Source organism: Pipistrellus kuhlii, unplaced genomic scaffold (assembly GCF_014108245.1).
Source record: "Pipistrellus kuhlii isolate mPipKuh1 unplaced genomic scaffold, mPipKuh1.p scaffold_m20_p_3, whole genome shotgun sequence".
NCBI classification, from domain to species: Eukaryota; Metazoa; Chordata; class Mammalia; order Chiroptera; family Vespertilionidae; genus Pipistrellus; species Pipistrellus kuhlii.
This window is the reverse complement of record NW_023425529.1, coordinates 92,100,756-92,113,401: the sequence shown is the minus strand read 5'-3', so window position 1 is coordinate 92,113,401 and position 12,646 is coordinate 92,100,756.

Here is a 12,646-nt window from a genome sequence, read left to right as displayed (position 1 = left end):
TACTTCTTTAGAATAATCAATATGGAGGGTAGTTTTAAAATAATTGGCCTGGGAAATTCACCCTCTCCTCACCCAACAACCATTGGTTACTATCATAACTGGTTACTATCACAACCATTGGTTACTATCACATCAAGTAAGAGAATATTTATTAAAATATTTATACTGGACTACCTAAATATGTGTGGAGTTATAATATGTAATAAATAATGAAATCTGGGCATACCTTTCTATTTGTTACTTTTTTTCCTAGGAATCATTCTCAAATTCTTATATTTCAAAGTTACTATGTGCCATTGCTTTTTTTTCTCCTTAACTCCAGCACCCAGATACCTAAGGTTAGGAGTTTTAATGTTATCCTCTTTAGCATCTCTCTTAATTATTCATCTAATCATTCAATAATTAATAACTAATTTTTAATTATACTAGAGGCCTGATGCACAAAATTCACGCAAGGGGCTCAGGTCTTGCAGTCAAGGCTTCATCCGAAAGATTGTCGTGAAGGATATCCGGAAGGTCGTTGGCTGTGCAGACTAATTAGCATATTACATTTTTATTATTAAAGATATACATATGAAAAACATATGATTTTTATCTCTCAATTTATGTGATATATCACGTTTATTGATTTGCGGACATTGTACCAACCTTGCATTCCCAGAATAAATCCTACTTGGTCGTGGTGTATAATCTTTCTGAAGTGCTGCTAACGCTGATTTGCTAGAATTTTGTTGAGGATTTTTGCATCTACAATATATTCATGAGGGATATTGGCCTGTAATTCTCTTTCATTGTGTTGTCTTTATCTGTTTTTGGTATTAGTGTGATGCTGGCTTCATAAAAGGAGCTTGAAAGTGTTCCTTCCTCTTGAATTTTTTAGAATAGTCTGAGGAGGATAGGTTGTAGTTCTTCCTTGAATGTTTGGTAAAACTCTCCTGTGAAGCCATCTGGCCCTGGGCTTTTGTTTGCTGGAAGCTTTTTGATGACTGCTTCCATTTCTTCCCAAGTCACTGGTCTATTGAGATTTTTAGATTCTTCTTGATTGAGTTTTGGAAGGTTATATATTTTTAGGAATATGTCCATTTCCTCCAGGTTGTCCAGTTTGTTGGAGTAAAGTTGTTTGTAGTATTTTGTAACAATCCTTTGTATTTCATCAGGTTCTGTTGTTATTTCACCTCTTTCATTTCTGGTTTTGTTTATTTGGTTCCTCTCTCTTTGTTTCTTGGTTAGCCTAGCTAGAGGTTCATCAATCTTGTTTCCTTTCAAGAAACCAGCTCTTGGTTTTGTTGATCTTTTGGTTTTTTTGTTTTGTTTTGTTTTGTTTTGTTTTGTTTTTGTGTTTTTTTTTTGTTTTTTGTTTTTTTGTCTCTATGTCTTTTATCTCCGTTCTCATTTTTATTATTTCCTTCCTTCTGCTTACAATGGGCTTTTCTTGTTGCTCTTTTTCTAACTCTTTGAGTTGTAGAGTTAGATAATTTATTACCATTCTTGTTTTTTTGCAGTATGCTTGTAGAGCTATGAACTTCCCTCTCAGGATTGCTTTTGCTGTGTCCCATAAATTTTGGATTGTTGTGTTTTCATTGTCATTTGTTGCCAGGATGTTTTTTATTTCTTCCTTGATTTCTCTGGTAACCCAGTTCTTGTTTAATAGCATGTTGTTTAGTCTCCATATGTTTGACTTCTTTGGATTATTTTTTATTGTAGTTGATTTCCAGTTTTATGCCACTATGATCTGAGAAGATGCTTGATATGATTTCTATCTTCTTGAATTGGAAGAGACTTTGCCTATGTCCCATCATGGGGTCTATCTTTGAGTATGACCCATGTGCTCTTGAGAAGAATGTATATTCTGTGGCTTTGAGGTGAAATGTTCTGAAGATGTCAATTAATTTCATCTGTTTTAGAGAGTCATTTAGGATTGATGTTTCTTCGCTGATTTTTTGTTTAAATGATTTGTCCAAAGGTGACAGCAGGGTATTAAAATCTCCTACTATGATTGTATTGCTATTAATCTCTCCCTTAATGTCCTCCACCAGTTGTTTTTTGTTTTGTTTTGTTTTGTTTGTTTGTTTATGTATTTGGGTGCTCCTGTATTGGGTGCATATATGTTTACTGGGATTATTTCTTCTTGTTGGATTGCTCCTTTCAATATTATGAAGTGGCCTTCATTATCTCTAGTTATGTCCTTCACTTTGAGGTCTAATTTGTCAGATATTAGTATTGCTATCCTAGCTTTTTTTTTTTTTTTCATTTCCATTTGCCTGGAAAATCTTTTTCCATCCCTTCACACTCAGTGTGTGTGTGTCTTTTTTTCTGAAGTGGGTTTCTTGTAGACAGCAGATATATGGGTCTTGTTTTCTTATCCAATCCATTACCCTATATCTATCGATTGGAGCACTTTTACATTTAAAGTTATTATTGATAGGTACTTATTTGACACCATTTTTATTCTATATCCTGTGTTCCTTCTTCGCTTCCTATTTCTTTATTTTTACAGTAGACCCTTTAGCATTTCTTGCATTGCTGGTTTGGTGGTGATAAATTCCTTTAGTCTTTTTTTGTCTGTGTATCTTCTGATTTCACCTTCAATTTTGATTGATAACCTTGCTGGGTACAGTATTCTTGGATTCAGACCCTTCCTTTTCATGACTTTGTATATTTCATCCCATTCCCTTCTGGCCTGATGAGTTTCTGTTAGAAATCAGTTGCTAGTCTGATGGGGGTTCCTTTATATGTAACTTTCTCTCTCTGCCTGCTTTTAAGATTGTTACTTTGTCGTTGGTGTTTGCCAATTTAATTATAATGTGCCTTGGCATTGATCTTTTGGGATTCATTTTGCTTGGGACTCTGTGAGCATCTTGTATTTGTGTGGGTTTTTTCTTCTCTATCTCAGGAAAGTTTTCTGTCATTATTTCTTGAAACAGTTTTTCTATGCCTTCCTCAGTTTCCTTTCCTTCTGAAACCCCTATTATTCTAATATTTTTTTGTTTTGTATTGTCCCAAAGTTCCCTTAAACTCTCCTCCTGCTTTTTAATTTTCTTTTCTAGAAACTGCTCTAATTGGATATTTTTTTCCAGCTTGTCTTCTAGCTCACTGATTCAGTCCTCTGCTTCTTTTAGTCTATTTTTGATGCTTTCTATTGAGTTCTTTACAGTATTGATGTCATTTTTCATTTCTTTTTTATTCATCTTCATTTCCTCTTGGTTCTTCTTCATTTCCTCTTGGTTCTTACTCATATTGTCAAATTTCTCTTCCATTCTTTTAGCCATCCTATGATCATTACTCTGAATTCTTGCTCTGGTAGGTTGCTTGCCTCTAACTCGTTTACTTTCTTTTCTGGTGATGCCTGCTTTTCTTTCATGTGCGGGCTATTTCTTTGTCTCCCCATGGTCTCTCTTTTCAGGATGTCTGTTATGTAGTTCTCTTTCTCCTTTCCGTGGGTGATTGAAGAACTCCCTTGAATCCATGTGTTTGCGCTGATTGGGGTGTCACAGCTCTTCGGTGATCTCCACTGTTGTTGGTTTTTCAGGCCTCAGGTAAGATCCTCTTTTTTTTTTTTGCAAGATGGAATAGTTTTCCTTCTGAGCCCGTAGCTCTGGGAGAGGTCTCTGCCGCAGTGGGGGCTGCTTGATCAGTAAATCCTGTCCAGCAGTCCCCCACCTTCTCTTAGAGTTCTGCTACCCCTTACCCTGTCAACTAACGCTCCCTGAGTGACTTTCAGGTGCACCTTCTATCTGCTCAGGGACTAGGTTCAGAACAGGTCCATCTGTTCAGCAGCCATTTTCCTCCTCCCCCAGGACTTAATTTTTTAATCTCCCTGAAGGATTTGTGTGTGTGTGTGTGTGTGTGTGTGTGTGTGTGTTTTAATTGTGGTAAGAAAACAGCAACACATAAATCTTACCATCTTAATAATTTTAAAGTATATGGTACAGTAGTGTTAAGTATATTCAAATTGTTGTGCACCAGTCTCCAGAACTTTTTTATTTTGCAAAACTAAAACTCTATACGTATTAAATACCAGTGTATTCCTCCCCTCTCCACAACCCTGGCAACAACCATTTTACTTTCTGTTACTATGACTTTCACTATTTTGTAAAACTTGATAGATTCAAGAAGATAGTGTTTGTCTTTTTGTGACTGGCTTATTTCACTTAGTGTAATTAATGTCCTCCAGATTTATCATGTGTCAGAAAATCCTTCCTTTTTAAGTCCAAATAATATTCCAATGATTATGATTTTCCCTTCATCTGTCTATACACACTTGAGTTGCTTTCACCTCTTTTTTATTGTAAACATGGGTGTACAAATATCTCTTAGAAATCCTGCTCAAAATTCTTTTGAATAAATAGCCAAAAGTAGAATAGCTGTCAAATAGTTGTTCTATTGTTCTATTTTTAATTTTTTGAAAAACTGTCCTCCATAGTGGCTGCACCATTTTACATTCATACCAACAGTGCACAAGAGTTTTATGAGTTTTTAAAATAACAGAAATTCCCTGTTCAAAAAAAAAAAAAAAAAAAAAGTATGGTATTAACTTTCTTTCACAAGATACATATAGTTTGATCTTCAGATTTATAAGTACGCCAAATAGGTCAATCTCCTTAAACAAGAGATGGTATATGAATGCATTAAAAGCTGGGCTCATTCCAGAAATGACAAGCTGATATAACACTTGGGAAGATATAAACATACTTATTTTATTAATAACAAAAAATATTAACATAAAATAACTATTATTACCATAAAATCTATCTTGATTGGCATATTGTAAAACAAAGTTACACTATTATATTTCCCTTAAAAACAGCAAGATGAGCCCCAGCCAGTGTGGCTCAGTGGGCGTACAGGAGGCAGCAGATCAATGATTCTCTCTCATCATTGATGTTTCTCTCTCTCTTGCTGAAATCAATTTAAAAAGTATATTTTTTTAAGCAAGATGACAAGAATAATCACCTTTCCTTTTCTATTTGAGAGACACGTGGTTTGGCTGCCTCCTGTTCTTGCCCTGACAGGATCAAACTCAAAACCTAGGAGTATGTCTTGACTGGGAATCCAACCTGTGACGATCCAGTGCACTGGTCAGTGCTCCAACCAACTGAGCCACACCTGCTGCCTAGGGCTAACATTTTCTATTTTTAATAGCAATAAAAATAATTGCCTCTTCTGCTAATCACCTGCTGTGTGATTTAATTTTTTTAAATATATAGTTCTGGATATGAGGGCAATCAGTTACCCGTTGATGGCCAGGTGGATTTGGCTGCTCTAGTGTAACCTTTCCCACCCCATCCACCTGCATCCCCTGAAGCTGCACTCTGTGAAGAGACTCTGGCCTGATAGATATATGAGGACTATTCTCAGTAAAGAGCATAGGAGTAGCTGCCTCCATGCTAGAACCTTGACACTAACCAAAAATATACTAGAAATAATAAACATATTCAGTGAAATGGCAGCATAAGGTGAAACTATGAACACTCTTCCTAGAGGCCCTTCATTTGAAAATACAGTAAAATTCTCTTTGTGGGATGATTGAAAACAATTGTCCACCAAACATTTACCTGGGGAGATAAGCAATAGACACATTAGGGCTCAGTTAACTCAATCCTTTAGTACAAAAAACAAAAACAAAAAACCATGGCCTATGTGGTGTGGCACACAGGTTGTGACCTTAAAAAGTCTTCAAAAGATTTCATGTGTCCATGAACAATATGACTGTGAAAGGCCGGGAGGAAGGTCATGGCCAGCAGAGGTTACTTCAAGGAGAGAGATGGGATTAGATGTGGTGTGGCTGAGACTGTGACTTATCCTATCTAATAAAAGAGTAATATTCAAATTTACCATCACTCCAACACACAAGTTGGCCACCACAAGATGGCCAAGAGGGAGGGCAGTTGGGAGGGTCCAGGCTTGCAAGGGAGGGCAGTTGGGGGCGATCAAGCTTGCAGGGGAGGGTAGTTAGGGGTGACCAGGTTGGCAGAGGAGGGAAGTTGGGGGCGACCAGGCCTGCAAGGAAGGGCAGTTGATGGAGGGAGGGACCCAGGCCTGTAGGGGAGAGCTGTGTGTGGGGAGAAGGGGGGAGGAAACAGATCTGCAGGAGAAGGCAGTTAGGGGCAAACAAGCTGGCAGGGGAGCAGTTAGGCAACAATCAGGCTGCCAGAGGAGTGGTTAGAGGGTGATCAGGCTGGCAGGCAGAAACAGTTAGGGGCAATCAGGAAGACAGGCAGGCAAGCAGTTAGTAGTCAGCAGTACTGAATTAAGAGAGGGATGTTCGACTGCCTGAATTGCAAAGATGTCACTAAACACTTGGCTTTCTTGCACAGGGCATGCTGGAGACTAGATGGATGGGGCCTAAACAGGCAGTCGTACATCCCTTGAGGGGTCCTAGACTGGAGAGGGTGCAGGCTGTGCTAAGGGACAACCCCCCCCTCGCACGAATTTTATGCCCTGGGCCCCTAGTAATTTATATATTTCTCTATTATTTGAACTTATACTAAACATGTTGTCTATGCAACTTTTTTAAACAATAAAGAGATGAAAACTATAGGCCAGCCCAATAAATCAGTACAATGACACCTGATAGCCAGGTACTCGGTGGACAATTGGATGAACAGAAGAATGGGATGGAGTGAGAGCATACAGGTGGCTCTGCTCTTCTGGGGTTGTGGGAGTGTGCTCAGGCTCCCCCAGGAGGAGGGACCCCAGCTACCAGGCTAGTCAAAGCAGGCACCCAGGAGGAGGTGGTGTTCTGGCTGGGTCTCGATGAGTAGGAGCCAGCCAAGTGGAGGAAGAGACATATTCCACCAAAAGGTACTGATATCGGGAGAGTGTTATCATACAAACCATGAGAGAAATGCCTTTGAAAAGCAAATAGCAACCCACATCAAATGCCAGAGGAAGGTAAAAATTAAGGGCAGCAAATATCCCACTGTATTTCATATCCAGGAAGAAATGGGTTGCCTTAGCAATTTCAGTTTCAATAGAGTTGTGGGGTGGAAGTCATACTGCAATGGGTCAGAAAGAAAATGAAAAGCAAGAAAAATAAAACACACGAAATACTCTTTCAAGTAAAGCAAGACTGTGAGAAAGAGGCTGTGTAGCCAAGAGTGAAAGCTATGAAGATAAAAGCTAGAGGGAAGGGCCCTGGCTGGGTGGCCCAGCTGGTTGGAGTGTTGCTCTGTATACCAAAACGCTGTGGGTTCAATTCCCAGTCAGCGTTCAATCCCTGGTCAAGGTGCATATGGGAGGCAGCCAATTAATGGTTCTCTCTCATTCGGTGTGTTTTCTCTCTCTCTCTCTCTATCTCTCTCTCTCTCTCTTTCTCTCTCTCTTAATAATAATAATAATAATAATAATAATAATAATAAAATAAAAATCAATAAACATATCCTCAGGTGAGGATTAAAAAAAAATATTTTCAACTTAGATCAATGACTCAAGATGACGTCATATTTCTCAAATATACAGAGAAGCCAGGATGGTAGTTGGAGTGTTGGAGCTTCAAACGCACAACTTAAACTTCCCTGGCCAACTTCCAGCGTCTGTCACACAAACACTGGCCCCTGTAGCTGCTGCCAGGATGGCAGCTGTGAACATTACTGTGATTCCGGAGGCTGTGTTCCTGACCTGCCACAGTCATTCTGAAACACAGACTCCTCCAAGTTTGTATTACCCTCTGGACACGGCTGAGACAAACCAGAATGTGATCGTGAATAAATCTAGGGAAAATAGCCTTTAAGTCTGGTCAACAATGAATTGCAAAGAGGTCACTAACACCCTGGCTTTCTCGCACAGGGCGTGCTGGAGACTAGCTGCATAGGGCATCATCTCCAAGGTTGCAACTTGCCACCCAAGCAGAGCACCTGAGAGAAGCTGGCAGAAGCAGTCAGAGCTGCTGTTTACTGTCTGCTCTGCGTTAGCAGCTAATGACTTGAACACTGTTTACTCCCGGGGATGGAAAGAATGAAACTGGCAGCAAGAAGTTGCAGTCAGAGGCCCAGATTAATATAAATTCGCTGAAGGACAATTCTCCCTTGGCTTCTACACTGTCAAGGCCACCTCACTTCTAAACAGCAGAACTTGGTGCTTGGTAGTCTAAATGATCTGGACAGCTCCCAGTAGAACTTTCTAGGTGGATGAAATGCTCTGTATCTTTGCTGCTCAAGATGGTATTCACCAGCTGTGTGCGGGAGTTGAGCACTTGCAATGTGGCTACTGTGACTAAGGAAGTGGATTTTTAAATTTTATTTAATTTTAATTAAAATTTAAACTTCAATAGTCACATGTGGTAAGTGGCTATGGAATTAGGGCAGACCTAGAAAATCAAAATAAATTTTGCTTGACTGAGGAAAAATGACTATTTCCTGCAGCAGCTCGTAAAAGCTGGTTTCCTCCTCAGGATGGGTCAGAGCCATGGCTTAGGTGAGGGGCAGCGGCTGGTGACTTCCTGCTTTCCACCTACCTGAGCAGCGTGTCCCAAGTCAGTCATGGGAAATGTTACCGATTCAAAGCTTTTTGGAGTACAACAGTTAAGAAATTTTCAAAAGTATAAAACAGGAAAAAAATCCACGTTAAATACTAAGATGGGCTGTATTTATCAAATACTAAATGGAGTCATATACCCTCCTAAAGAAGCACATTGAAGTTTTTATGTATAAGTCATGAGAATGCTACAAATAGGCGAACCTGTAGATGTGTGTCTCACCAGGAAAATGTATATGTAATGATAACAAGGCTGTAGCCCATACGGAGTAAGCATTCATGTGTAAACAGATACATGGTACCCACGGTTATTTTGTTGTCCCCCCTTCATAAAGTGAAGGCTGATAACAGCGCACAGAGGCTCAGAAATAATGCCTGTGTACTGATCATACCCTGATATTTTTAGGTTTGACATATGGAGATGGGTAAACCACCCTTGCTAAGACTTCTCATTATCCATTGCTGATGCTTTATACATACTCCGTATGCTCCAAAAAAGTCTTCATAGGTAAGGAGTGTCAGTTGTTCAGCAAGCAGAGCATTTCACTTGGGTGCAATGAATTGCAGAGCTTAGGGAGTAAATCTTATATAATAAAAGCCTAACATGCTAAGTGTCCAGTCGTCTGTTCAACCAATCAAAGTGTAATGTGCTAATGATGTGCTAAGGTCACTCAACTGGTTGTTATTACATGCACTGACCACCAGGGGGCAGATGTTCCAACCAAAGTTAGCTTGTTACTGGGGTCCAGCCAATCAGGACTGAGCAAGATGGGCCAGACATGACCTGAAGCCCTCCTGTGGTCCCTCCCCAGCTGGCCAACCTCCTGCATCTCTCCCCAGCCCTGATCGTGCATTGGTGGGGTCCCTCAGACTGGCCTGCATCCTCTCACAATCCAGGCTGAGGGACGCCCCTCCTTCCCCCCTCAAGTGCATGATTTTCATGCACCGGGCCTCTAGTTAATATATAAATCATTGACATTGTCCTAAATTCCAAGGCCTTTTAAGATGCATCTTTCTTCACCTTACAAAAATAGGGTAAATACTATTTTCTCTATGTTAAGGATAATATCAGGTGCCAGACTTTCTTCTAGAATATTAAATCTCAAGCATATTTTTTAAAAGACCAAGTCAGAACTTACCTTAGGTTTTTCCTCCTGGGATTGTTGTATAATGATAAAGTTTAGAAGAGATATCTGATAATGAAAGTGGATCAAGCATATCTTGAAATAGATTGTTGAACACTTGTATTTCATAGGAAAAATTTTCATCCTGATTCTGTAGTTTGAAGATGTATGTGCAAATCTACACACAGACACACAGACACACAGACACACACACACACACACACACACACACACACACATGTACACGTGACCCTACCTTTTCTGAATGTTGCCTTTGGGGAGTTAGGGGGAGATAGCAAGTAAAGGTGCAGCAGCTATGAAATCTGTATGAAAATTTAAAATCTATTATTGATTCCATCAGTTCCTAATTTCTTTGTAAATAAAACTTCCTTTGGAAAGGGCTCACAAGGGAATCACATGAGTGTCCTTGTGCCCTTCATGACCTTCTCTCAGGAAACAATGGGGCACATTGAAATAAATTCTTAAAAGTTGTTTTATACAATTTTTTAGCCTTGGGATATAAATGTTAGGAAAAGGAACAACCTGCTTTTCAACCAAATAAAACAAAAACCATTTCTGCCATCTTCCATTGTGAAATAGCCCCTGAGACTGGAACTGGGTTTTAGGGCATGTTAGTGTGGTCTCCCCCTGTGACTCCTTTCCAAGAGTAGTTACTATAGGCACCTGTGCTGCTGACTATCTGCAGGAGCTTGCTGCACTACGGGCTGGTGGGAGTTCAGATCTGGAAACCCCCAGAATAATTCCCATAGCAAGAACCCAGACCCCTTCTCCCCTCCCTGCCTCCTTCCTTCTCTCCACCACCTACTGAGCACACCCTAGATGTAGGGATAAAAAGATGAGTAAGAGCAGACCCTGCCCTTCAGGAAATGGCAGACTAATGAGGGAGAAATAAGTAGGACTCACACACACCTAACCAGCTGCCATCTCTCTGTTGTGCAATAAATGAGCGTGTGGTGATAGAACCGGGCCTGGAGCCCCTGAGCTTCTGTGCAGTCACTTCCTAGCTCCTCTTCCCAGAGCTGCTGTCAATACTGCTGCATGTTCTTCCCAATGGCCACCAGACACCCTGTTACCACATGTTTAGCAGACTCTGGGCTTCTGCTTGGCACTGGGATACAAAGCTGTAGACCACAGAACCTGCCCTCAAACAGCCTACTCTGCAGTGGAAAAGAGATGATTACATGTCATCAGTAAGTAGGACAACAGGTCAAGGGCAAAGTATTCTCAAAGCAAAGAGGTGAGTAGATGAAATACATACAGTGAGTGTGCTGGGGACACAGCACATCAGACATACCCCATCAGGTCCCTGAAAGCTAAACTAGATCAAAGGGGACCTCCAAAAAGTTTGTTTTAATTTGAATCCTCTTTCAGAAAGAAAAACATAGCACCAACACAAAAATAGTCAGCTAAAATCTATCTTTACTATATATTGAAATCTGAAGTTTTAAATAGAATTTAGTGGAGACTGAAAGCATCTTGCTGCTCAGAAAGAACTATAGGAAAGTTGTGGGTTGTTTATGTGTTTTGGTTTGGTTTTAGAGTTTGTTTGGAGGGATAGCTTTTGATTGTTTGGTTTTTTAAAAGAATAATAAATAACAGTTGGCAATAGAAAATGTCAGCACTACTCTGCAGGCAAGTTCTCAAACAATCTTCAGGAGTTCTCAAAAACTGAACACAAAGTACCTTCATTGGGGAAAAGAAGATGGGAACAACCCTCCCACCCACCAAGCCTCACATTTTTGCAAAAGTCCAGCATTCAAAAGAAGCTTCATTGCCCTGCCTACATCAGCTGTTGGTAATTTGTAATTCAGGTTAAAAACAAAACAGAAGTGAACATTGTTCTGACACTTGCCCAGATAACATCCCAAGAAAACTCTAGAGCTGGCAAGAGAGAAAAGCAGATAATGGTCTGGGCTGTTACTTGAGTTTAAAAAGCACTGTGATTTTTCTTTTAAAGGAACATCTTCAGTTTCCATGCACACGATTTCTAAATGCAGCTCAAAATTTTCCACTAGGCTCCCCCCTGAGAACAAACACTGCTCCGTGAACAGAGCTTGATGCCATCACACATCCCGCTGCCCTAGGAGACCACAGAGCCACTCCGGCTGCACCCACATCACAAAGTCAGACTCAGTCAGCAGATTTGTTTTATCCACTCCCCTATAACAATTACTTTTTCTTTCTCCTTTGCCTATAAAAATAGAATGAATTCCTCAGACTGGCAACCCATGTCTTTTAGAAGCATAACTAGAGGCCCGATGCACAAAGATTTATGCAAGAATGGGCCTGCCTTACCCTGGCTGCTGGTACCACCTTCACTCCGGCCAGAGCTGCCTCTCCACCTTCCCATGCTGCCCAGCAGCCTGGATCGGCTGGGGCAGTGCAGAACACCTGTGTATGTAAATTAACCCACCATCTTTGGGCTGGTTTGCATACTCATTCCTGACTGGCTGGTGGGTGTCTCAAGGTACAGTCAATTTGCATCTCACTCTTTTATTAGTGTAGATGGCCATTCTAGGGTGATAACAATATTTTATATTTATCAAGTACTTTAAAGATAACAAAATGTATATTTTGCATTTAAATAGGGCTCTGAAGAAGTTACCATCATCCTCATTTACAAGTGACTGCTGGTTAACTGAGCCTAAGTATCCTTATTTTTCTCCACTGCTATCTTAAATGTCAATTAAATGACAGTGAAGAAAAAAAGGTAAAAGTTTATCAGAACAAAGATAATGGGAAAGAGAAGTAGACAGGAACAGTAAGATAGATAAACTTTGGAGTAATATAAGGATTTTTTTTTTTTTTTTTTTACACCAAGGACACAAAAATGTACCTCATCCACTACGTTCCCTTCCTTAGGGACCTGCTGGAAGATGTACTTCAGCAAAGTGAGGATATAAAGCACGAAAGGACTCTGACCAGAGCTCTGACCAGGAGTGCGGCAAAGGGCACCAGGGGGACAGTGGTGGCCACTGTCTAGGACCATCCATACTGGAGCAGCAAAGGAGGGGGACACCAAGACA